This window comes from Galeopterus variegatus, unplaced genomic scaffold, assembly GCF_000696425.1.
Source record: "Galeopterus variegatus unplaced genomic scaffold, G_variegatus-3.0.2 Scaffold81, whole genome shotgun sequence".
NCBI classification, from domain to species: Eukaryota; Metazoa; Chordata; class Mammalia; order Dermoptera; family Cynocephalidae; genus Galeopterus; species Galeopterus variegatus.
In genome coordinates, this window is record NW_007726192.1 from 192,744 (window position 1) to 219,220 (window position 26,477).

At 35.3% G+C, this 26,477-nt stretch overlaps 1 protein-coding gene across 1 annotated transcript in view; it reads left to right on the top strand.

The window, feature by feature from the left end:
• The window catches only part of LOC103596167 (WD repeat-containing protein 70), a gene marked incomplete at its 5' end in the record, with an annotated part of 258,626 nt that overhangs the window by 156,189 nt on the left and 75,960 nt on the right, over positions 1 to 26,477 (top strand). The gene's annotated exons all lie outside the window — the stretch shown is intronic.

Below are 26,477 nucleotides of genomic sequence, written 5' to 3' on the forward strand. Positions count from 1 at the left end.
AGAAGTGGAATGTGCCTAGATTACCAGTTTAAAATAAAATTCTATGCAAATGTCATAATACCATTTGGGTATCTTTATTATAATGAAAGATTTTGGTCAAATTATTAATTCAGTAAATATTTATTGAGTATGTAATACTCACATATGCTAGGCACTATTCTAGGCTGAGAATCCTTATCAGAAATTTCTGCCCTCATGGCGTTTACAATCTAGTTTTTAAAAAAAATTATAAAAATAATATTCTGTTCAGCTTTATCCATCAAACATTTACAATTTGAAAGGGACCCCAGGAAACATAGTTGTGTTTTCAGGCAGATGAGTTAAAGTCAGTTGTGTTGGAATAAGGTAAAAGGTAATGATGGGGTGGGGGTAGGGGGGTAGAAAATCCATGCCGATAATGCTGGAAGTATCTTTGGCATTTTATGTTTGTCAGGTCTTTTTATTTCTGTTTTCATCTCCACTGTAAACCCCATAAAGCTTCATAACAGCACAGAGATTTTAAATCTCCTTTGAATTGTAAACTGAGTTTTAACCAAGCAATAAATTTTTTAGTAACTGGCTTTCATCGTCTCTGGGTGCTGTTGATTTAAACATAGAAATTCTAAAACATGCAGTTTTCTTGTGTAGCTTTAATAGTAGTGTTTTTGGTATATGTATATTCCTTTTTCTTAGAACCCATGTATTTTTACAAAGTTAAGTATAGTTTTAGAAGATTGGCCTTGCATGTCATGAAAGAATCAGGATCTCTTATTCCCGGTTTTGTAGAAAACAAAGCCATTTGAATGCCAGTTTCCAAAAAATAATCTGCTAAGCTATTCTACCAATCACTGTCTTTGATTTTATTTTGTTAGAATTTAACACATGAATGTAGAGTTTATTACACCACAATCCATTTGTTATATTTCGTTCATATTTTTACATTTGCATGTAAGTATGTATTAACTGAAAACAAATCAAATAGAAGAAAAAAACTTGCCAGCAGGAAACACAGCTTGATTTAAAAACAGATTAAAAAAATTTTTTTAACTTTTATTTCAGCAGTAAAAAATCATGCACAGGGAAACACTAAAGCTGAGGTAAGAAAGTCTAATAGCAATAGTTTTTCCATGTAGCAGCCAAAGAATTACATGGTGGATAATGGTTAATATGTTTTTTGTGACAATTAAGTCACATTTAATCATAATTGCCACATTTAAGCATAAAATTCTCATTAGAACAACTAGAGATTTAGCAAATTAAACAAAACATATTTTTTTTAGAGGTAAGGTATCTCTATTAATGATAAGTTCCGGTGTTATCAAGACCTGTCTTTACTAGCTACTAGCCACATTTAACTATTTCAATTTCAATTAATTAAAATAAAATACAGTTAAATTTTTAGTTTCTTAGTCACAGTAGCCACAGTAGCCACATAAGTGTCCAATAGCCTCATGTGACTTAGTGGCTATTTAGTAGACAAGATACAGAACATTTCCAGAAAGTTGCAAAAAGTTCTATTGGACATTGCTGCTCAAGAGGAGTGGTCATTTGCCCAAGGTCCCTTTCATTCATGTGATGATGGCATGCTTGTCAGTTTGAGAAGGCAGCCACATCAGAGGAGCTTCTGTGGGTCCGCACTGCTTCCATAGTTCCCATTCCCATTCCCATTGCACGCGTGTGAGCAACAGCGAGGAGGCCAGTGCCTGGCTGGAGTAAAGTGAGGGAGAAGCAGAATAGGGGAGAATACATTGGAGGGGTGACAACGTGCACCCTGACTCAAGGTCTTTGTACCTTTGCGTGTTGAACCCCTCAACCTGCAACACTCTTCTCCCAGATATTCTTATGGCTTTTTCCCTCACGTCTTTCATTTCTTTCCTTAAATTTCCTCTACTCAACTAGACCTTCCCTGACCACACCCTATTTAAAATTACAACCTTCTCCGGAGCAGTGGTACTCGATTCCTCTTTCTTCTGTACTGCTGAGCAACATCTGACATTTTATACAATATGTTTCACTTACTTACTTCTTTATTGGCTGTTTCCTTCCAGTAGGATATGGGCTTAATGAGGGAAAGGATTGCTGTCTGTTTTGCTCTCTGCTGTATTCCCAGAGCAAAGAACAGTGCCTAGTATATAGCAGACCTTCAATATCCATTTGTTGAATGAATGAGTATTCTAAAAATGTATGTATTCTAAAAAGGTGACATAAAGTGAGATGGTCAGTTTATCTCTGAGAACACATTGAAAAACAGTAGCATAAAAAAACTTTTCTAGCTATGTGAAAACACAGTGAGATAGAGATGTGCGTGTGTGTGAATCTTAGTTGAGGGGAAGAGGAGAGAGATATTGAAGTAATTTTGGGTATGTCCTTAATGATATATAAATACACAATCTGTATATATGACTGATTTTGGATTAGTTAGTAACAGGTGGATTTTTAAAAATAATATTTGTGTCTCAAGTATAATTTCTCACTTTTAAAGTAATTTAGCATGTGTAGTCTTATGAATACCTAATGACTTCTGCTTATATAAAAGCACCTATCAAGTTCATTCTTTGGATTTATTTTGCTCAAAACAGTGCTGCTGCTCTGTAATATCTATCAAGAATCTACAGTATGCTAGACTCTACTAAAAACATACTGTATTTTCTTGTATTGCAGTTACTACTTGTAGATTGTGTTTTTGTCAGGAAAATGGGGATCCATCATATTCATGTAGTTTTGCCTTCCCTAGACACAGGAGGTGGGAGGGAATAATATTTTAGATTGTTTGATTTGGCAATAGGCACCGTTGACAACTTGACCCAGTCTCTGCCAGGAAAGTCTCAAGCTTACTAGAGACCACAGGGACATTCCTCCAGTTTAGTGGCTGGTCAGTGCCCATACTCTCTTGGCTTTGCCAGAGAGTAAATCAGAGAAATGGGAGACAAGGACTAGTAATCACATCAGGAGATTAGCTTCTGGGCAAATCAAGCCCCTGGTGCATAAAAGAACAGGTATGAAGGAGAGAGAGCACAAGAAATAGTCAACCAATAATAGCTTATATCCAGAGTACCACAGATCTTTAAATATCTCCAATAGCTGTTAGGTAACCCATGTTAAAAGGTTGACTTATGTCCGTCTGCACCTTTCTTCTTATTAATATGTGTATACATAGATATATAGATTAAGTTTTGTTTTTAGTCTCCAATAGCTGTTAGGTAACCCATGTTAAAAGGTTGACTTATGTCCTTCTGCACCTTTCTTCTTATTAATATGTGTATACATAGATATATAGATTAAGTTTTGTTTTTATATACAAAGAGAATTTGCAATTTGCTTTTTTCATTTGAAGCGTAAAATAGACAATCTGGTGTGTAGATATAGCTCTATTTCTTTGCTTTTTTCAAAAAATTTTTAATTTAAATGAAACCATATATGAAATATGCACTTTTCAAAATAATTTTTGTTTTTGTTTATTGTTCTATTTTGTGCTTCCCCTCTCTACCCTCATTGTCTTACTTCTCTCCCATATGCTTGTAAATAGGCATAAATTGGCATGTATCATTATGTAGTTTTCTCCATATCTCTATATACTGTTTAACTCTTGTGAAGAGTCTATATACTGTTTAAGTCTTGTGAATCTGAGTTTGACAGATACCTTGACAACTAAAGGTAAGATTTTGGAAAATAAGGATGTAGATCCCTTGCTATCCAGTCACTCATTGTGTGAAAATACAACCATCATCAATAAATTGAAATGTTTTGGGCCTAAGTTTTAATTATGCCTGAGTAGATATATGAATTATAATTTTTTTACAAATATTCAAGAGAAAACATATGACAGAATCTGTCCTGTAGTATTCTTGACATCCATATTTTTCAGTAATTACTTTTCGAGAAAATGCCATTGACTCAAAACACAAGTAACCATTAAAACTGTATAAAATTACTTGCAGCCCTTAAACTTAAGTTCTAATTTGTCAGTTATTTTAATGAAAGCTATAAAGTTTTAATAATAATGCTCTTATAAAGTGTCATATACTATTAGAAGCAACATTAATTAAATTAAAAAATACTGGCTTTTGAAAACTTAGGTTAAAAGATTTTTTTTAAAAAGATGATTGTTATCCTTGTTTTGGAGTGTAGGGATAATGTAATAATTGAATTTAAGACTTCCAGCTAAACATGGTATGTTAAACATGTCTGTTCAACACTGCTCCCTCTTGAAATCCCACTAAAATTATAGGAAAGGCATCTTTAAAAGCATAAACCCCCATGGACAAAGCGTTAGAGTGGAGATGATAGCAGGAGAGAGAAGTCAAGACACATTTGAAGCTGGAGGCCAGATGCAGAAATGGTAACTGATGTAGCCACTTTGAGAAAGCTGAAACGTTTGCAATGGTGGGGGAAGCCTATAAGAGACGAACTGATTTATTTAGCAATTCTCTCCTCTACCCCATGCAACCGATTCACTGCTCTTCCCTCACCATCACAGAAGACTAAAGAATTTCTTTGAGAGGGAGTCTGTTAGAGAGCCCCTATATTGCAGGCAAAGCTGAGATAAGGTGAAAATTTTCATGTAGACCCATTCTTCCTTTCCCCCTCCTTCATTATTATTATTATTATTATTGCATTTACTAAGTACTTAATGTGGGCTTTAAGCACTTTACATGTAATTTGCATTGAATCCTTACAGCAACCTTATGATATAAATACTGTTATTATCATTTTACAGAGAAAACCCATACACAAAGAGATTGAGTTGCTCACCCAAGATTACAGTTAGCAAGGGATATAAGTGGGCAGTCTGGCTCAAAAACCTATATCAGGGGTTAAAAAACTATGGCCGATGTGCCAAATCTACCACAGTGCCTTTTTTTGTGTGTGGCCTGAAAGCTAAGAATGGTTTTTACATTTTAAGGGTCAATTCAGGGTCCAGTATTTGACTAGAAAGTTCTAGAAAGAGAAAATGTAGGGTAGGGAGGATAGAATTAGAGAAGAAATAATTACCCAAGTAAGGTCTCCGAACTGAAAAGCATGACTTTTCAGGTGGGAAGAATTCATTTGGAAAGAATGAAAAAGACTCATACCAAGCCATGTATCATGAAATTTCAGGACACCAGGGATACAGAGAAGATGCTAAAAACTAACAGAGAGAGGGCCGGCCCGGTGGCGCACTGCTACAGTGCACCGCTTGGGAGTGCGGTGGCGCTCCCGCCGAGGGTTCGGATCCCACGTACAGACCGGCCGCTCACTGGCTGAGCGAGGTGCAGGCGCAACACCGAGGGTTGCGATCCCGTTGCTGATCCTGTTGCTGGTCCCGGTCCGGTTCGGGCGCGACACTGAGGGTTGTGATCCGTTGCCGGTCACAAAAAAAGACAAAAAGGAAAAAAAAAAAAAACTAACAGAGAAAGAATAAAGTAGGGAACATGTAACAGAAGAATAATGGAGCCATGTAATTTAGAATGTTGGTAAGAAGTTGCTCAATTGTAAGACTCTTAGCTTAATAGGGAGGGAAACAAAGAGCAGGAGGGGAAGATAGATGGAAAAGTAGAGAGATCACGTCATTCATTTCATAGAACTTATTGAGTACCTTATTTGGTCCAGATACTGTTCTAGGTGCTGTGGATACCACAATGAACAAAACAAAGACCCTATCCACTTTGCTTTCAAAGGCCCTGAAGAAACTAGAAAATTGGTATTTTGAGGATTTATCAGAAGACATTGTCCATTCTCGTTTAGTGTCTCTAAGAATAAGACTTTCTAAGCACTAAATTCAGCTGTCTTTTTTCTGTTCTTGTTCTCCTTTTTAACACCATTCATTGAAACAGCCTCTTCTACCAACTTTCCTCTTGTTTTAAACTCAAGGCAACTAGGCACAGCCTCGTCTTCTGTGACACTACCTTCTTGTTCTTGCTGTTCTCAGACTCCCTCCCTCACTGGCTTTGTTTCCCACTGTCTCCATATTAGTGTAAAGGGGTGTCATCTTTCTCAGTCTCTTATTGAGAAGATGAACTATTTTATGTTCAGTCATCATTACTTTTCGTGACTGCTGACTGAATCTGTTTCTCTTAATTCTGTTCTAAACATTCCTCATTTCAGATGTACATTCAGCTACTCATGGAACAACCCCACCAGGATGATATACCAGAACTTAAGCCCAGTATACCTAAAACACAACTCCCCATCTCTTTTAGAACCCACTCTTCCTTTTGACTTTGCTAAAAAAGCAGTTTTTTTTTTTTTTTCCCGTGTCCGGCAACGGATCACAACCCTCAGTGTTGCCCCCGTACCGGACCGGGGACCGGCAACGGGATTGCAACCCTCGGTGTTGCTCCCACGCCTCGCTCAGCCAGTGAGCGGGAACCGGTCTGTATGTGGGATCCGAACCCTCGGGCGGGAGCGCCGCTGCGCTTCCCAAGCGGCGCACTTATCCAGTGCGCCACCGGGCCGGCCCTAAAAAAGCAGTTTTTAAAATTAGTTTTCCATTAGAACTTCAGAATATTCTCTGCCTGCTGTAACCAGTCTTAGTGTTATAAGTTCTGTTTTAGTGTCCCTCGCATCTTCCCTCTCAATTTAATTTCTTGCTTTCATGGTACTTCAGACCTCATTATCTCTAATTTGTGTTTGGATATCCTCACCCTTCTCTGTCCATCCTCCGTGATATATCCAGCTCCAGTTTGAATCGTGTTAAATGCAATACTCACTGCTTCAATGCTTAGCACATACTGAATAACGTTCACAGTTGCTCAGAATGACACCAAAAGCCTTTCATTTTGTCTTTTTCCAACTTTTGAGTATCTCCCACAACTTTCTTCATAAAATTAAAAAAAAAAAACTTTAAAAAATCAGGCTGGATTATGCTCTTTTCCCTTATGATTATCCTGTAATTGACTGCCTTGGTGCCTTTCCCTGTACTGACCACTCTTTCCTGTATGCCCCCACACTGCTGGGGGAGATCTCATCAACTGAAGATGGCCAAATCAGATACCATCTCCTCAGTGATGCTTTTGAACGGTCATGGTGCTCTGTTATCAACTAGAAGATTATATACAGGTTGAGTGTCTCTTATCCAAGATGCTTGGGACCAGAAGTGTTTTGGATTTTGGATGTTCTCAGATTTTGGAACATTTGCATTATACTGGTTGAACATCCCAAATCTGAAAATTTGAAGTTGAAATACTACAATGAACATTTCCTTTCAGTGTCATTTTGGAACTCAAAAACTTTAAGATTTTGGAGCATTTTGGATTTCAGATTTTTGAATTTGGGATGCTCAGCCTGCATCTAGGAGTGTAAACCCTGAAAATATTTAAATAAATAAATAGTTCAAATGTTTTTTGAAAAATAATCTTCCAATTTAAGGTGGGTTTTGTTGCCAGCTGGCCAGTATGGGGATCTGAACTTTGGATTTTGGTGTTAGCAGCACCACACTCTAACAAACTGAGCTAACTGGCCAGCTCTAATCTTCTGTTTTAAAATCTCATGTTTTTAATAAGTGAGGGGTGCTTTGCCATAGTTTGGTCTGTGGTGATGATGGGTTTGCCCAGGCTGCAGACGTGTCCAGTTAAGTGATGTAATGTTGGCTCAAGCTATTGGATAGGGAAGGAGTGATTCAAATAGTGAAATCTGGTGTCTGTCTACCTCTTCTGCCAGTCTCCTTCATGCTTACTAAGCTCCTGGCTAGCCGGCATCTTTCCCTTCATGTATTTCTAGGTCTTGTCCCACCTTGGGGCCTTTGCGCCTGTTATGCTTGCTGCCTGGAGGCCTTTGCCATACTTATTGCCCTGGATGTGGCTGCTAACTTCTCATTCTGGCCTCTGGTGGAATGTCTTCTCAAAGAACCACAAAGTGGTGTAATAGAGAGTATACATTAAAGCCGGTTCTAGAACCAAACTACCTGTCTAGAGTAGTGCCTTTGCTTTACTGTCCCTGTATCTCTGTCTCATTGCCTTGTTTTATTGTTTTTGTAACAATTATCACTGTGTAACTATTTTGTTTTATATTGCATTTGCGTGCTTATTCATTTTGTCTCCCCCCTAAGCTTTATATGGTTAGGGACTTTTTGTCTTGTTTGCTGTTTTTCTATGCCTGAGATGAGCATGACATAAATATTTTATGAAATATTTTAACACAAATATTTAACATTTATTAATACAGTAATAAACATTTGCTGAATGAGTGAATGAATGAATGCTATCAGAGCATCATAGGTTTTAACTTAAATTGGTCTGGTTTTCAATTGCTTTATTCTTGTTTTCAAATTTTAAATTACTGTTATTCAAAATTCATTATTAAATAAGTGTGTTGTTAACAGGTTGTTTGATTTAGCCTTCAGTATGTAGTGATGCTTATTTGTGTCAATAGTATTCTCAGCCTATTTTCCAATAACTAGATGTTAAAGCATGTAGTAATAATAGGTAATTTTTTAAAGGAATTTATTTTTTAATTGAAATGTGTTGATTGTACATATTTGTGGTGTACAGATTTATATTTCAATACATGTATACAGTATGTGATGGTCAAATCAGGGTAGTTAACATATTCATCATTGTAAAAATTTATCATTTTTTTGTGATAAAAACATTTGAGCTCTTCTATGTAGGTAATGTTTATTGGATACTTACCTTGTTCCAGGGACTGTTCCATGTGCTATATACATATATATACATATATACATATATATATATATAAACATATATACATATATATATATAAACATATATACATATATATATATAAACATATATACATATATATATATATCATTCATTCATTATATATTATATATATATAATTCATTCATTTGATCCTTAGAACAATGCTGTGAATTAAATACTACCATTAAGCACATATTTTAGAGGAGAAAACTAAAGTACAGCAGAGAAAAGTTTAACACCTTTCCCAAGATCATGCAGCTAGTAAGTTGTGGAGCCAGGGACTCTGACTCTAGAATCTGCACTCCTAAATCACCATGCTGCACTGCTTTATGGTTCAAAAATGAATGATCCTGATGGAAAGGTTGTTGTGATAGTTGCACAACCCTGTAAATTTACTAAAAATCATTAAATTGTACACTTAAAATGGGTGAACTTTATGGTTTTAAATTATACTTTCATAAAGATGTTTAAAAAATGAAGGATACATATTATTATTATTAAAATACATTATAGTCTTTTCAAAGTTGCATGTACAGTGGAACTTTTAACCCTGAGTTCTCTTGCCACTGGAATATGGGTATAGATGAAGTAGGTAATATTTTGCCCTTCCTAAGTTGGTGAAGAACACAAAAGCTTACATGTCACTGTCACCCTCTTTGGGGGTGAGTATTTTTTTCTTTTTACCTTTAGATTTGTTGGTATGCAAAGCATATATAGTAAGGAACTGATAAGTATTTTCTGAATTAAATTTCAAGGGCTTATTTACCTATACCCTACGTATTTAAATTGTATCAAAAAATCCTTGCATTCATATTTTAATTTTGAACTACAGACCTTGGGTAGTATCCTTACAAAGGCAAAACTTATCCACTACCTAGATACATAGATACCAGCATACAGAAGGAAAAAATGTAACTGATGAAAACAGTGCGTGAAAAAATTTGTGTGTTTAGATGATTGTATACTGATCAAAGTTGCTTGAGGAAGCCTGAAGAAAAATTAGAATTGAGTTAACATAAATATTTACTTATAAAGATTTTTAAAAGTATTCTTAAAACAGTTTAACTTATAAGTAAAGCTAGAAGAATTAGAATGTTCTGCTAAACATGGTAGTAGAAAACTTATACAAGGTATGAATATTTATGGATGTGTGTTGATATTTAGGGCAGGAAAAATGGAGATCAGTCATATATCAAAAAGTTCAGTTTAAAATATAGGAATAAGAGATCCTATTCTGGAATTAAATGTATAAACATTATAAATTAGCAGTTAGTATAATCTTATCTCTTATCATTATATTGAATAAATAGACCAAGGGGGCTATGTAGATTCAAGAGAACAATGTAATTCTGCTTTGTCACTATTTGGTGACTTGAATTTAGCCAAAATATAAAGGTCAAAATGAAATATCTGTATAAAAGGTAAGGTGGTTTTATCTGCTTTGCATGTAATCATGATTAGAGGCAGTTATTTGGTAACTCTATTTCGTTAGACTATGTATCCAAAACATAGCTCATGATTTCCTCTGAAAACCTAATCCCAAGCTTTGCCCTATTTAATGTCCCCAAAGAAAGTTAATTTTCACTATTTTTTTTCTGATTGTAAAAGTAATCCATGTTTATTTGTAAACATGTTCATCTAAAATAGAAAAGCATGTGAAGAAAATAAGTCACCTATAACTATGCTAGCCAGAGATGAGCATTTCTAGGTTATTTTCTGTACTCAAATACAAGGTGTGTGCCTTGCACGTGCATGTGTTTCAGTGTATTAGGTTTTTTAGTAGCGCTTATAATTAGCACCCCTCTTCCCTACCTAGTTTTTAAACAAACTGGGGAATAAGACTAATCGCTAAAGCATGACAGATGAAGGCCAGAATTATCTTTATCACAGATAGAGGAGGAGGAAGAGGAAAGCCAGAAGTGCCTGACCTGCTGACTCCTAGAATTGGACAGATTTGCCCATCCAGTCTCAGCCAACACTGACCCCGGCCAGGCCTGTTCCAGGAAGACTTAGGACATGGAAGAGCAGAGGAGAGTGACTCCCTAAGGGTAGCTTGAACCCAAGAAGGAAAAGGAAAAAGCTGAGCCATGTGTTCTCAGCTGTTCTTCCTGTATTCACCAATCAGATTAATAAGCTGACTTCCTTCCCTAGGGAAAAGTGAATGAGGAAGAGGGAAAAGTTTGGGATGGGAGGACATCAGATGAAATAGGGCTTTGTAGGCTGTGAAAAGGAGTTTGGAAACTCTTCAAGGGTAATGGGAAGCCATTAGATGGATTTTAGGAGAGGAATGACATGATTCAAGTTACATTTTTAAAAGAATCATTCCTATCTGCATGAAGAATAATTATAAAGAGAGGAAGGTAGTAGGTAGAAGCAGGGAGACTGGTTAGGGGCTATTTCAGACATCCAGGTAACTTCCTGATGTTTGGATTCTGAAGACTTTTTGAAGCTAGAGTTGACAAATGGGTATTTTGATGTAAAGCTCATTTTTTCACAGTATTTAAAATTATGCCTATTTAAAAGAGTTGTGCACTGATATAAAATAGAGAATTTAATTTGGAAAATGATTCCATAAGACACATTTGGTCATTCCCTGTCATAGTGCCTTATTTTCTAATGGTAAGTAGGCTCTTTGCAGTTCAGAATTTGGGTCGCATGAAATGAGGGAAGCCAGCTTTGATTTTGTGTTATTTTACCTAATTTTGAACAGCTAATTTTATTTTCATTATTATTTTGTATCAATTGGCAATATGGAGTAAATGCTCCCTAATACTTAAAAAAGAAAAAGAAGATTTTGAGCATAAAGCATAAGTACAGTACTCTACAGTATCGAGATAGGGCTTTTATATTGTCTAAAATGGTCAGACTCTCTGCGGGATAATTATAGTCTCTAGAAAGCCTATATAAGGGATGCCTCTCTCTAGTAGAGATATTTCCTGAGCCATGTTTCTCAGCTCCAGGACAGCTATGATTTATTTTGTAAGCTAACAAGGCCAAACATTACTGTTTTATCCATTATAAACAAAATAGTAAATGTTAAATGTTCACTTAATAGAGCCACTAGTAGGGCTTTTATATACAGAAAGTAAAGTCGGAGCCAAAAATGTGAAGCAGTTCTCTAGTCCATGTGCATTCTGTTTTAGCCTACTCTCTGATTCATTGCAACTGGAGAAGTGGTACAACCAGTGATGATTTGAGCTCTAAAACTCTTGGTGCTGCAGTGAGTCCTCCCTATTTTATTTTTGTTTTGTTTTTTTCTAATTACCCAAGCCTTAGTAATTTATCGCATTTCTTAAAACTTCTCAGAAACTTTGATTATTATATGTGAGACCTAAATTAAAGAGTATGACAAGATTCTGTTAAACCTACTTCAGAATATTTTTAATACTTACCAGTTTTGTTCTTCATCAGAGTTTTTGTGGCTTTCAGCTCTAGCCTGCAAAGTAATGCAAGGATCAAATCTTAATTCAGATATATTTTTTAAAGTCATTGCCCCAATTTTTATAGTTAGAAAGAACTATAGAAAGTTCTGTCTTTTATATAAAGAACTGTTTCTCACTCTGAATGGCCTGATAATTTTCCTTTTTGTCATCAAATATTTACCCTGGGTGGAAAACACTGATGCTGTACTGATGCTAATGGGGCAGTTCGTTAAGGAGCTAATCACTGTATTCATCATGAGATAACCCTGTTTTATTCTGAAAAACTGTATGTACTTTCAGTCTGAAAATATAACAGAAACAAAAGACTTACTTATCTGTATAGCTGTATTTTTTTTTTAACCACAGAAACTTATGTTTTACATTGTGACTGACTACATGCATATCTTTGCACAGACAGACATATAAAACTGAAAATGTTTATTTACCATAATAATTCCTAATCTTCCAATGTGCAGTGCACTCCAAGTTTTTTTCATTTCACTCTATTCCATTTTTTAAAGTGCTGATCATAATCTATTAAATTGATTTTATGACCCACTAATGAGTTAGAATTCAGAAATTGAAACCACTTCTAAAGTATGCCCCAAATATGTGATCTTCATAGCAGCCTTGTGAGGTAGGTAAGGCTAATATTAATACTTTCAAAACATAGCTAAAGTCTACACTTAAAAAACAGAGGTTGAACTGAAGAATCAAAGACAGAAAAAATGGTTTCGGACATTGAATGAATAGAGGTCATCATGAACACAGCAGGCACTTGAATAGTGAGGGAGAGGAAGAGGAGCTGCAGAAATTTAGAATAGGAGGCAGATTGATGTTTTTTCTGCTTTGGGGATTTTTGCCTAAGCCCTCAAAGACATCTGGTGTGCCATCAGAAATCACTCGTGGTTAGAATGTACGAGGTTGCTGGTAACTTGAAAAGCTACCAGAATTAGTTTGCTGGGCTCTACCCATCAGCTTCCTGTAGTTCACTCTCAGAAATCTCACCTATACCAATTCAGTCTAGCTTCTCTAGGTAAGCCTATTTCCCAAACATCATTTGTTTGCACACTATTCTTATAATTGTTGCCATACCTATACATCACCTTATTGTTTGCTTAATTGTTAAAATTTGATTTATTTAAAAATTCTAAATACTTTTAAAAATTGAGGTAAAATTTGCATAACATAAAAAGTAACCATTTAAAGCACACAATTCAGTGGTGTTTAGTATATTCACAATGTTGTATAACCACCAACTCTGTAGTTTCAAAACTGTTTCATCACCCCATAAAAACACTTTATACGTATTAAGTAATCATTCCCCATTCCCCCATTCCTAAAAGGAAACAAAATAACACTACCATAAAAAAAAACAATGTTGCTATAAATAGAACATAGCAATTAAAAAATGCGTTAAAAATAAAACAGTTACAAATACTAGCTAGATACTATTGTTTACCAAGGCTCTGTGTCTGAGATTTTTCTATGTTGAAAAAGGATATTAGTAAATGTTATCGAGGTATTAAAGATAGATTAGTGGTAAATCAAGATTTTCTGCTTGCTATAAATCAGAAGAATTGAAGGAGAATTTTTAAAATATAACTTTCTCATGATGGGATTCACTGCTATTTAATGCTATTCCCTTTACCATCTAAAATTGATCTTGGTATAGCTGAATTCATCCTTTCCTTCACTTCATTATTAAATAAATTGCATATTATTTCCAGAGTCTTTTATAATTGAATTCCTGGAATTCAGAGAGTGTGTTCTTCTAAGTTTGTTGATTGCAGTTTTCATTACTATCTTTAATCACATAAAATCAGGTATTTACCAAATAGCGACTCAATACTTTGAGAGTTTTAAAGAAAGGACACAAATAATACTACTCTCAAATAATGTAAATATTTCTTGTTAAAATCAATTTATGCACAATTAACACTTAGAAAATAAACTGATAATCAGTAGACAAGTGGAAAAGTTCACTGGTTTACATTGTTTGGAATGTGTATACTTTTTCTTAGGAACACTGTTAATGTTGGCTACTATAATGAATATTCCAGACTAGCCCAATGTAGCTTATCTTTTTGGGTTCTTATTTAAGCTCCCCAGAGGTAGCTCTGATAGGATAAAAAGAGAACTTTGCCTCACAGGTCTGTTTCCTCACCCAAACAATAAGCATCCCCACTTGGTTATAAGGATCAAATAAGATAACCTTTGTGAAGGTCAATAAGTGTGCATTCATTTATTCAGTAGTCACTCACATTCCAGTCGTGTTAATATGTTATAGAACTTCATCCAGACAGTTTGCCCAAAGAAGTCAGTTAGCTTTGTTCTAATGTGTCATATAGACCTTGACCAGAGATTCACCTCCCTTCTCACTCCTGCCTATCTCAATGTTAGTAATGGCAGTGGTGATAGCCATGGTAGTGAGAGTAACTATTATTATAATAGCAGCTGATGTTGCCCACCTACTGTTTACCAGGAATTATTCTAAATGCTTTCAGTGTACTTGCTCGTTATACAGCTCTATGAGGTTAGTATTCTTATCCCTACCTTAAGGATGAGTTAACTGAGATTGAGTAATTTACCTAAGGACACACAGTAAAGGGTAGGTAGATCTGGGATTTGACTCTAGGCTGTCTGGCTCCAGAGTCTATACTTTTAACCATGATCTCTAGGGCTTCTCAGAGAAGAGGATCCCATTCATCCACCCCAGCTGGAGGGGCTGTCAGCAAGGGAGAAACTCTTGAGGGCTCATTTTCCTCTACTGGTTGGTTGTTCAAAGCCAGGAAATGCGTATAATCAGGGCTCTCATAGAAAAATCCTTCTTCCTATCTGTCTACCACAGAGGGCCAGCAGAGCTGGATGGGTGGGGAGTAGAACCAGGAGAGAAAGAGGGGGAGGGGACATAGTGTGAAAGTAATGCCCTATCACAGTTGACGAGGAGGATCAAAATGGAATAGAGGGTGAAGAAGACACCAGTCTAGACTCAAGTAATTAGGCAAAGAGTGACTGTCAGGGTCTTTTCCCCTTAAGGTGTATTTCCAAGTGCTATTGCTTAAGTTGATTGTATTAGAAGTACTTCTACATTTTATATCTTTTTCCCTGAAGGATAATAATGTGTCAAGTTCACATACATTGAAGGAAATATTTCATTCTATACTATATTTGAGCACTATATATTTTATTACTAAGATAACAAATCAAGATTATAGAAATGGCTTAAAATTAAAACATTTTGCTAAGCTTAAATGGCCATAACTTAAATGGGATTCTTTGTCATTGACTAGATCTAGTAGCCAGATGACATTTTGCTATTTTTATTTTTAAACCTAGGAAGGTTTGCCTATAAACCATTTAGTAGCAGAACAAGCTTTCCAAGTCCTATGAGTTAAAACATATGGAGATACTAAAGACACTTGGAAGGGACTGAATGTTTTCCCACACATAAAATGTGTGTCTCAAAGAGAGAAAGGTATTTTAGACTTTTCACTAAAATACTAGTTTAAAGTTACAGCAAAATACAAGATAGTTATTTTTTACATTGATAAGTTAAGAATACTTTTGTTAGACAAGATATAAGCCAAAAACTAAAAACTCCTCTACTGTATTACTAAATTCACATTTTTAGAAAGTGCCCCTCTTGTATAAACCTGAAGCATGTAGGGCTGTGTGTGCATGTGTGTTTGTGTGTGTGTGTATGAGTTTGACATGGCTCGTTTGTGTGGGGTTTCCCCATTTACAAAGATAAACTTGGACCAAGTGCTTCTATTTTATCTTACAGGAGAATATTTTTCAATAGTTTAAAAACTAATACATATTTTGTGTTTTCCAATCATCAAAAATGACTTTGTTAAGCTTTGTTTTATGTTTTCTTTGTGTCACAAACACAGTGGATAGATTGAATGTACTTTTTCAAATGAATCTCTATCATTACCCCACTCACTGCCATAATCTCTGAGGCATCAGTGGTCCTGTAGCTGTTTCCATGGCAGGAAGCACTGGGGTGTGGCTGGGGCTGGTGCTGCTGCTGCTCTTCTCACCAGCTGTGTGCTGGCACCCAAGCCATCAGTGCTTCAGCTCTTTGATGCCCATAGGCGTGAGAGAAATCTCTCTTTTAGATTTCAATATGTCACCTATTGAAGAATCTTTAAAAAAGGATTTGGGTAGGTATCCATCCTTCTTTTGGTGGCATTGGGGGGGGGGGTTGATGTTGAGAGGGAAGCCTATTTTTTCCCCCATTCAGTAAGAAAGAGAAAGGCTTTAAGGAAGAGAGATGCATGATCAGACTTATGGTTTTGAGGAATCACTTTGTTGTCTGTATGGAAGATAGATTGGAGGCAGTTAAAGTAAGAGGGTCAGTCTAGTCCCAAGTGAGAGATGAGGAGAACCTCAACCAAGTATGTGGAGTGAGAATGGAGACCAGAGAGTGAATTAAAGATATTTAGGATGTAGGATCTATGTGATACAGCTTGGTAAGTTTTTGTATATAAGGAATGAAGGATGAGTGGCTAACAAGAGTGAGTAACTCGAGACCCAGGCCCCCTGTCAAGGTAGGGAGATATGCCTGTGGAAGTGGAGGGAGAAGGGAAGGCGGTAATGAGTTCAGTTTTGAATGTGAGTCACAAAATCCTCAACTCCGTATTCAACCGAGTTGAATAAATGATTGAATTTATTTAGTAATTCTTGGGGCTTGTATCCATGCCCATTACTCTCTTTCCCTGAATCCTGACTAACAAACACTCCAACATCAGCATGGGGCTGGATTTCTGTTTCCAAAACCTCACAGCTATCTGATTCCTTTCTCCGTGGTACCCTAGTCTAATTTCTGTGTTTTTGCTGATTGAGTTTTCATGCCTTGACCCTGTGCCTCCTTTACCTGTCTTACTGCTTTTTTTAGGATCTCTGACCCGTGTTTCACTATGATCTTTATTAATTTTCTTCTTGCTTTACTCAGCTTTGGGTCAAATTTTCTTCTAGATGCATATCCTTGAGCAAGACGGCACATTGAGCCTCACTGGAGATGTATTTTTCAGTGTGTCTGTGGGCTAAATTTGATAGGGGCAGAAGAATACACACACTGTAGTGCAGAGGAAGAGTACTGTGCTAAGTCTAGTGCCACTGCTGCTTCAGAACTCACTATTTAGGGTATATTGCTCTACCTGTCCATGCTTCAGTCTCCTTTTCTGTAAAATGAGTAGGTTGGGCTAAAGGACCTCTAAAACTCCATCTCCAGTTGTAAAAATTCATCACAAAATTTACATCAGCAATATTACATACTCTACAGAATTGGATCTGATAGAATTGTGGCCACAAAAGAAAATTCTATTTATATATATTTTTTATTTAGTTGAAATGTTTAGTTGAAATTGATCGTACATGTTTATGGGGCCCAGTGTATTTAAAAAACAGATATATTAAATCTTTGCCATAGAAGTTAAATAGAGTAAATCTCAATGAGAATAATTTAAAATTAGATTGAAAAGGAAAAAAACAAAACTGGAAACTGTTTATTTGTACTGCAAAGATAATTGATCAAGGAATTAAGTTAGCCTAATAGAGTTCACTTGAATATATTTTCTCAATTATATTAATCAAAGTTGGATTGATTTGATTAAAATATAGTTTTAAAAATGATGGAGCATTTCAAAAGTACACAGGAGCCAACTTGAAGGAGCTCCCACTGGCCAGATCGGGGGCAAATCTATGAACTATAACCCACAGAGTAAATTAAATATACATTCATCCGTGTTGATATAAATAATTTAACAAATAGAGAAGAAACAACTCTTCCTTACAATAGAATTCCAATGAATAAATTTAGAAGGAATGATAGAAATAGAAAATTACCATGTGGCAAACACCACAGTAATAATTATTGCAATCAAGAATCATTGATGAATGCTAAAATTAGTTGGGCAAAGGTATGATGAGAAACAGGATATTTGCATAGTCTCAAGGTATTTCCTTACAAAATATTTACCAACTACAAAGGGAGAATTAGTAATTTCACACTGAAGAAACCTGGTAGACACCACTTTATCCAGGTAATTAAAGATAATAACACCTATAGTAAGACATATTGACATTATATAACTCCTGATATGATGCATGAGAAGGCACATCATCACTTCTTTTATATTCTTGCCAAAAATGTGTAACCACAGCCTAATACTGAGAAAACATCAGACAAACCCAATTTGAGAGATAGCCTGTAAAATAACTGGGCAGTACTCTTCACATGTGTCAAAATCATGAACTGTCCAGATTGGGAGAGACTAAGGAGAGACATGACAACTACATGCAATGTGGAATCCTGGATTTGATCTGGACCAGAAAAAGCACATTAGTAGGAAAACTGGTAAATTTGGAATAAGTTCTGTAGATTAGTTAATAGAATTCTATTAATGTTGATAGTCTGCTTTTTCATTAATTGTATCATGATTATGGTAGATGTTGGCATTAGGGGAGTTTGGGTGAAGGGTATATGCGAGCTTTCTGTAATATTTTTAATAACTTTTCTGTAAGTCTAGAGTTATTTTAAAACAGAGTTTAAAATTGTATTTTAACCTTAAAAAATACTTTTGAAACAGACCTGGTGTCAACATGGCAAGGTTTAATTAGTTTACACAAACTCCCCTCTCCCAACCTATACACTAAGCCTGAAAATGCTATAATAGGTTTTGAGAAATTTGAAAGAGCTGATTTTAGGACAGCAAGAAGTTCTATTTAATAAATGGGGAGGTCACTTTGGTCTTAAACATCTCTGAGGATTAGTAGAAGCTTGAAACAGGAATACATTCAAGAATCATATATACATATAAATGACTTACTCTTTGAGGGTAACCTTCTGAAGGATAATCATGTCTCCTGATGTCACTAAATGGGTTGTATATCACAAAAGTCTTGGAAGCACAGCACAGCTCCCAGTCCAAAAGCCACCTTTTGTGTCACTAGAATGCAAATAGTCAATCTGGGCTTGGCCAATCAAATCCACCCACTTTGGGCTTTGATTCAAGAGCTAGTGAGAGGGGAGAATACATTCCAGTGTGGCAGCAGGAGTAGTGGCAACATGCAACTTTCAGGGATAGCAGTGCCACTGATGGTGTCAAATCCAGCATGTTGAGAATGTCAGTCCTCTGGGGGTAGTTCTGGGTCTTGAGTCTAGCAGGGATCTGCAAGCCTTCCTTATTCCCACACATTTTTTTGAGCCTGGTTCTGTAGCTTCCCCAGCAATTTTGTAATCTACTTTCTATGCCTTCAGTAATTTTATTTTCTGCTACAATTGTGAACTCTAACTGATATATATCAATATACAAAAGTTTAAATGTAGTATCTTTCAGCACTTTAAGGTTTTTTTTGTTTTGTTTTGTTTTGTTTTGTTTTGTTTGTGTACTGGCTAGTATGGGGATCTGAACTCTTGACCTTGGTGTTATCAACACCTTGCTCTAACCAACCAAGCTAACTGGCCAGCCCTACTACACTTCAAGTTTTAAAGGATTTTATATGTGTTATATTAAGCTAGTAGGTTGAGTTTGAGAGTCATTATAGTGCAATGTTTATTAGTGTGGACTCTGGAGATATGCCTGAATTCAAGTCCATGCTCTGCCACTTATTAGCCGATTGAGTTTTTACAGTTAGAAAATGGAGATAGTAACAGTACCTACCACAGAACTTGTCAGGACTAAATACACACACACATACATACACACATAAAGCGCTTAGAGCAGTTTAGAGCAGTGCTGGGCAGGTAGTAAGCTCTATTTCAGTGTTGGCTATTGTTGTTATTTTGATCCTCGTGTTAGCTTAGAAGTTTATTTATATTTGTTTTTCAATTAATTTTAATATTCCAAGTCTTCAGACTCCCTTTGTGTTGGCACTACCTTTCCTCTAGTGTATATCTTACAGGAGGAAGTTCACACTGATGCTGGGATCTGAGATTGTGTATTACTGAATCAGCTCTGTTCTTAACAGTTATTGTAATCGATGCACCATCTGAATTTTTCACTGATTTGCTTACAAGGAAAAGTGATAACTGGCATCCAGACTACAGAAGGAAATGGATTTGTTGTTTTCAAAAGCAAGACTAAAATATTAGCTCCAATTAATTATTTTTAAGTATTTCTGGAATAACTTAATATACTGGTACTTAAAAGAAAAAAAATTATCTAACTTAATTAAATGAATTTTTTAAAAACTCGATGAACAAAATTGAGCTATTCACTGGCTGCGCAAGAGATGAGTAAGCTAAAACATGCAGAAGAAATGGAAAACATAAAAACCAACCCAGGGAGAATGTTTATTTAAGTAATGAACAGCAGCGTTATTGTGTCAAGGCTTTAAAATTCTTTTCCTAGTTGCCTATTAGAGTAAGTTTTTCTTTAAGAATTATCATAACAATATGATGGAAAAACCTGAGAAATTTCCTCACAGCTTTACACATTGTGATCATGTGATAAAGACTCAGTGAAGTAGTTTTAATCATTATAATATGACCATGATTCTTTCCCAGTAGATATGGACATCATTAGCCATCTCTAAAGACTCATCAAAACCTTCTTCAAAGTTTTGTTGTAGTCAGTTAGTGGTCTATTAAACGAAAGCCAGAGTTCTCACTGGGACTTGCTGGTAAGACAGGAAGAAGATAAAAAATTACTCTCTAAATACTTTTCCTGCCTCATTTGTGGATCAAGGAACTCTGATCTATGAACCTTATTTATGCATGAATGTTTGTAAGTCTTAATTCCTTCGCTTTCTGGGCTGTTATGCCCTTTCTGGTCTAAGTTTATTGTACGATTCTCTGTCAGTGGCTCTGGTCTTTTACGTGTTAGTCGATGCCAGTGTCATCTGGTTTGGGTTATAAGTTCCTTGAGGGCAGTGACTCTTGGCTTGGGTTCTAAAACACTCTTTGATAGTGATCATGATAATGAAGAGGTCTGCTTCTTTGATTTAAAATATATCCTTGACTTCTGTTTAGCATATTCTGAGAATTAATATGGCAACTGTTCCTCAATATCCATCTACTCTTAAATTGCTTGTGTCATATCAAAATGAAAGAATGGCTGTCATTTGTTGATCATTTTCCAGGTACCAGAAGTGTGTTTGAGGACTTTACTATTTCATCCACTTCTCACCACAACTCACCAAAACTGGTACTATTATTATTACCATTATTATTCTCATTTTACAGATGAAAAAACTAAGGCTTATAAAGATTAAGGAAATTGCCTATTTTTGTACAACTAGAAATATTACATCTCAGAAACCCAGGTCTGTCTGACTTCAAAGGCATTGCTTTTAACCTCTGTATTTTCTTTGAGTCCCCATGGACATTTGCTTGTGCTATTGATTCTTTTATGTTTCTGAAATATATATTTTAATGAGTTTTGTTCTTATACAGTACTTAGAGAAAGATAGCATAACCTTGAAAAACAAGAGTATGTCACTGATTTGTCTTTATTTATTAGAGGAAAAATTGTATAAACTTCTCAAACACCTATTCTATTTATCTAACATTGAAAAACTTGTTATTTTAATTTTTAATACTATTTAGAATATGGGAGCGAACATTCCTGACAGTTGCTGTCAGTGCTGATACACATCGTTTTTTGATGGTAATTCTTCTACAGATACATCTTATTCTTTCTGATGTGGTATTCACTAGTCTTTGATAAATAGACTATATTGTGTGATTTTTTTTTTCATTGAGAGACTGATGGAGTTAAAAATAATCACAATAATGATTTTAAAAGAACATGCTGACATTTAGATCTAAAGACTTTCTCCTCTAGGCTATAAAGTCTTAAAAGTAGGACACACTTTGGGTTTAAACTCTGAACAGATACTTGCTCTCTGTATTAGCTTACCTTTTGATCTTAAAGCAGCACTTATTCTTGACTTCAGTAAATTTAAAATTGGCCTTCCAAATTTGGAAATACTGTATGATGAAAAATTACCAGTCATTTGAAGGAGAAAATTATAGAAAGAAGTTTGATGCCTTTCTATTCTGTCTCCTTGAAGAATTGGTACTTTTCTTCTGTCAATGATCTGAGCTAGAAATATGAGACCAATTAAAAAGTACAGAAGTTCATGCTCACTTGAATGAAATTGAGGTATAGGGTAGCATCCTTAAAATTTCTATAGTGTTACTTTCTCTTAACCAGAGGACAGTTGAGAAAGAGGATGTTTGTAGGCTACGCCCTAAACCCAGCCTGCCTCATTGAGTTAGCATAGTCACCAATTCACTTGCTTCCCAATACTACATCCTTAAAATTTCTATAGTGTTACTTTCTCTTAACCAGAGGACAGTTGAGAAAGAGGATGTTTGTAGGCTACACCCTAAACCCAGCCTGCCTCATTGAGTTAGCATAGTCACCAATTCACTTGCTTCCCAATACTCTATTCATTACAAGAAAACTACTGTGGGTCTTTGGAACTATTTTTCCTCAGTTCTACCACTACTGCAAATCACTGAAGAACATGACCTTCAGCCTTTTCTCTTTTATTTCCTTGATTCATAGCATACTTTCTTATACTTAGAATTTCTCTTCCAGACTCTGCTACCCTATACTGCCTAGTTCCCAATAAGTATGAACATCAGGCTCATTTCTCTGCCATAAGTACTGATGACTGAAACACTTATATTTGCCAACTATATTATTGTTCTATAATAGCATAAACTACTTATGTGCCAGCTATTTCGGAAAGGCCTCGTCTGTGGCTAGAGATGGTTGGTGGGTGGTGGGTTGTAATTAAAAGCTATTTTAAAAGTTTTAGATCTACTAACCATCAATATAGTATTTGATTTAAATATACCTGTAGGAATTTTAAAAGGATGATTGCTGAAAGTGTGGTATGTGTTTACTTAGAATATCTCTTCCTTAGTACAAACTCCCTGCAGTTATGTAAATTTAACAAGTATTTATTTCAAGATCAACTAACTGGTGATGATTTATTCCACATTTTAATTCTCTTAGCCCACTGTTACCACCTGCATCCCCAGTATTACCCAGTCTGCTCTTCTGCTCCTCTTTGTATTAACTTTATTTATTCCTTCTAAATACTTAGAGTTCATTCTTTCTTTCCTTTCTTTCTCCATCTCTTCGTCTTCTTATTTACTGAAAATAATAGTTAATTAAATATTTTAAATTTAGAAAATAATAATTATATTCTTTTTATTTTTGTTATTTATATTTGACATTATGATCTTGATCTCTGTTGCCAATATTTAAATTGGAGGCACTTGAAAATGAGCGTATGGACTACAGTCTTATATCCAGATTTTTGAGGGATCCCATTTAAGATGGTCTAAAAAAGAGTATTTCCTGTATGAAACTATCCAGATGAGACACATACCAGGTGCTCATGACAACCAGGAAATGGAGAAGTATAATTAGAATCAGAAAAGAGAACCCAGTTGGAGGCACAGTGCCCAGGAATACATAGTGTGCATACATTTTATATTGACTCAACAAAAAAAAAAAGGTACAAAATGTGAGAAGGCTTTGTCTTTTTTGTCTTTGTCTTGCTTATCTAAGAAATATAAAGGAAGTAATAGGAAGAGTGGCATAGAGAAAAAAAGGGCATAAAGAGAGAGCAACAAATACTCATCCTGAGGATGTTTTTGTGTCTTCTGTATTTCAACAGTTGGTTTTCACAGCCAGCTTTAATTAATTTCATCAGATGTTCATAAATAGAGAAAATGACCCAGCATCCTAAGTTCAACTAATATTTATTGTATAAATGCTATTGCTAGGTCCATTATCTTCATAAGGTTTTGATCCAGATGAAACTATAAAAACAATTCAAAACTGACCAGAATTATGCACATGTATTTTTGGGGGGAGGGCATGTTGGTTTTTGGTGAGCAATAAATAGGTGATGTGTTTTCCTAAAGAGAATGAAATCTTGCTTGCTAATTAATTAGTAAATCTAGAAGTATTTTGAACTTTGAAGACCTACTTCTACCAAATATATTATTAGATAAGAGGTAAATCATTGTTCTTCAGGAAATAAACATTATAGTTTCAAAAAAAAATTGTCAGGTGTCCATTATTATGACTTTCTTTGGCATTTTGGGAGATGATTTTTTAATTTTCTAATGATGTTTTCACTCTTACCTAAGTAAAAATGTAAACTAGGAAACAATTCTCTTTCCAGCATTACTTATAGAAAGGCTAGAGCTTTGTTTCAGTGGTTGTTGTTACTAGAGTTTCAGAAAAGGTAGTGAAATAGGTGGGGTCTTTTCCAGGTTTGTTTTATATAATTTGTGACTGTCATAATACTGAACAGACTGTAACCAGCTATATCTAGTGAAATATCTAAAACTTGTGAAATTTCTCTTGAGATCTGAAACCAGAGTTGATGATTGCTTTTTTAAGTATTTTATAATTTGTAAAAGAAAAACAACAGCTCTGCTTTTTGATAACCTGTTGATATTTCCTGTCTTACTAAGCTATGCCCCTTGCTAAAATGAATTTAGGAACAACTGACATTTGTTAAAAAAAAAAAAAAAAGAAATTGACCCTCAGTAGAATAGATTTAATATTGTAGAACCCCCTTTACTTGGTGGTATCCAGTTTTAAATAAATCATTAAGAATCAGGTGTTGAGATAAAAATATATGCTGTAAAATTATTAAACCTGCAAAATTAGATCTTAGAAAAATAAGAGAGTGTAACTGGTTTTGTGAGGGATGGTGCTGTGCACAAGGACACTTTAACACTTAGATCAAGATTACAGGGCCACAACAAATGCATAACCTCAAAATGTTCATGATAATGCTGCTCAAATATCCACTGTTCTTTTTCCATATGAACATAAAATTTCCATTAGAACATAAAATCAGTACACCCTCATTAGAATTTAAATGTTAGCATTGTTCCTTTTAGCAAATTTGTACTTACATTTAGCAATAGACATAGGTCATATGATAGTACTGTCTATCACTTTGCAACTGCAATAATCCCACTCTGTTAATAGTGTAGATATTAACTACAGCTTGCCAACCAGAAAAGGTCACAGGTTAACTTCAAGACAATGAGAAGATGGTCCCGATCTGATAACCTGATGCCAAAAGGAGGAAGCATGAGCTAATCACCTGAGACGTGCTAATGAAGAAAAAAAAAACTGGCTTCCCTTGTCCTTTTTGAATTATCAATTCAAGTTTAGTGATGTAATAAAAATAGTACCCAAAAACCCCCTACAGAGAAAAAACTAAATAAAAGGCATTGTCTCATGCTCTACTGTGCTCCAGCTGCAACATGCTGACAGCCCGCAGAGAGAGAACGTGCATACTGATGCATTGAGGTCTCTGTCGGTGTTTTTTATTTTCGCCAGCTTCCTCATCCCTCTTTCAAGGACCCACAACTCAACTGGAGCTGGTCTCCGGCATAATATTTTAGTTCTGCATTGTGTCTGTGACACTATTGAACTCATTTGGCCGTTTTTCCTAGTTCACACTGTCCTGCATCAACTGTTGTATCCAAAAGTCCATATATTAACTGTGTGACATGAAATGCTAAATTTCAATACTTTGCTTATGCAAGGAAGTTATATTTTAGGTATGAGTGTTCTGAAAGTTTCAGGAACATGTCCCGTGAATTTTGGTTCTACTTGGTGTTCTCCAACATCAAGGGATATATTTCCAGGTGAATACCTAAAATTTTAGTTATTGTAATTTGTCCCTGCATTCTTTGAAGAAGACATCTTAGTTTTACTCTTATACCCCCTTTGTCGTAGAATTTACATCTAGAAGTATTTGGCATAAATTTGACTTGTTTGCTATCTTTATAAGTATTTAGATTCAGCAGTTGGAATTTCATCATGTGGTTAATAGTACTAATAATGCTTTATTGGATAATCTGGTTTCAGCAGAGCTGGTAGCAGCAGTTTGTAAGTTGAAATCACCTTAAAACATCTTTACTTAAAATAATAATTTGTAAACGTTAACATGTCTAGATTTGGATTCCAAGCAAGGTAAAATAGAAACCAAAGTTTTAAATCTATAAGTGATTTTTTTCTAGTTAACTGCATTAACAGTTCATTTCTTACTGCCAGCTTTAACTAATTACTTCTTTTAACTAATTTACTTCTTTTAATCCCCTAAAGTATTTTATCTGTTTTTTATAGAACATATTTTATAATGTATCACAATATTTTTATCTTCTTATACAATATTGGAACATGATTTGACCCTCTCTAAATGTTTCAGAGTAAATATCATGAGCACCAATCTATACTAATGTTATAATATCCTGTAGGGTGTGTGTGTGTGTGTGTGTTGTGTGTGTGTGTTTTAGCCATGTCTTTATCTGTGGTGGGAAGGAGTCTTATGTGGTGTGGGGCTCAGCTGTTTTGTATGTGTTAAATCTAATGTAAAAATAGTGCAAATAGGTGTGCAAGGTATTTTAATGTATTTCCCTTCCACATTA